The following is a 1,824-nucleotide window of genomic DNA, read 5'->3' as shown; positions in this document are numbered from 1 at the left end:
AGTTTTATCAGAGCCCGTTAGCAAGGCAAAGGCACATATATAGATTCTGAAACTTACTGAATGGTTAGATTATATCCTTATTATTCACTTAGTCCTGAAAGCCTGGCAATTCAGAAGGATGACAAATATTGTCTCACCAGATGGGAGTAAAATAAGGAAATTTCCAACTGAAAACCTGTGCTTGAGAATTACAATGCCATTTATTTCAAAACTTAGACTTGCCATAACTGAGGAATATAAAAAATATTGGTGTTTGAAAGAGAAAAATTAAATTGCACAATCATAGTTGGCCTGCCAGAAAATGAGATTAAAACAATTCCTATTGTATAGATCTGTCCAGAAACAAAATATAAAAAAGAAAATGCTCCAGTAAGATCTATAAAAATTTCAGTTAAACTGTAAATCTAATCAGTATTGATTAAATGAAAATTTAGAATTCATATATGTTCTAAAAAAGCCTGTTTTCTATTTTTAACTGGGCATTAAGACTAGGAGATTAAAACAGATATAAAGTCAGTATTGATTTTTTTTCATGATAAAGTTCAGTCTCTTAAAATATATTCATTAGAATGTGACTATTTTGCTTCTTTCCTCTAGTTGTTCACTCTGACGATTCTTATGACAAAAGTTGTACCATTTTAAACATCAAATTATGATTTACATTTTATTTTCCATCAGTACCCTCCAGCAGTTCTGCAGGGGAATAAAAACGACATTTGTCAGAATCCAGCATGTAGTTCCAGTTATTCATCCATTTGACACACAGTTTCCATATATTGAAACAGATTATTTTAGCCTAATAAAAATCTGCTTTAACATCATATGTTATTATTTTATAAATAATAATCTGGAATTCATTATATAGGGATATATTTGAAGCACATCTTTTTTTCTTCATGTAATTTTTCAATACATTTCATATGTGTTGAGAATGATAACAGATTTTAAATTTAGAAAGAGGACATCAGCGATCCCTGGGTGGCGCAGCGGTTTGGCACCTGCCTTTGGCCCAGGGCGCGATCCTGGAGACCCGGGATCGAATCCCACGTCGGGCTCCCGGTGCATGGAGCCTGCTTCTCCCTCTGCCTATGTCTCTGCCTCTCTCTCTCTCTCTCTCTCTCTCTCTCTCTCTGTGACTATCATAAATAAATAAAAATTAAAAAAAAATGTTTAGAAAGAGGACATCATTAACATAAGCACACTATGTCTATATAGAGTTAGTCTACAAATACATTTCTCCGAATATTTTAATGTAATATATATAACAATGCTTTCAAGGACAAGAAAATAATTCATGGGTGATTTGTATGTGTGTGTATGTGTGCATGTGATTAGACTTAGCTGGCTCTTGTCACTTCTCGAATTCATGATACTTGGTAGGAAATCTTTGTATGCGTAGATATTGGTGCTTATTTAGGATAAAAAATAATCAGCATTTTTACAAGAAGAATCCCTGGTGGATTTACTGCTTATGCAATTCATGTGCAGCTTTGAGCAAAAAAGCAACACAAAATATTAGCAATTGAGAGGAATATTTCTTTTGGCTTTCATGGTATTGAATCATTCACTTTTTATTTTTTTTCCCTAGACAAGTTTACTGTACTATTAAACAGAATTTTCAACAGTTGGTTTGAATGACAATAATTATTGAAGGAAGTCATTGAGTAAAAGAATAATTCTACAAGAGCACTTGAATCTAAACAAAACATGGGGAGATGTGAGAAATAGTAAAATGGAATATATATATAAAAGACATTTTTTCCTTTTTGAAATATATTTCACAGAAAATTAACTGTTGAAGCAAAAAATAACAGTGTTTTGCAG

The sequence above is a fragment of the Canis lupus genome, chromosome 1 (assembly GCF_003254725.2).
Source record: "Canis lupus dingo isolate Sandy chromosome 1, ASM325472v2, whole genome shotgun sequence".
NCBI lineage: Eukaryota > Metazoa > Chordata > Mammalia > Carnivora > Canidae > Canis > Canis lupus.
The sequence above is the reverse complement of the archived record's forward strand: the minus strand, read 5'-3'. Positions refer to the sequence as shown.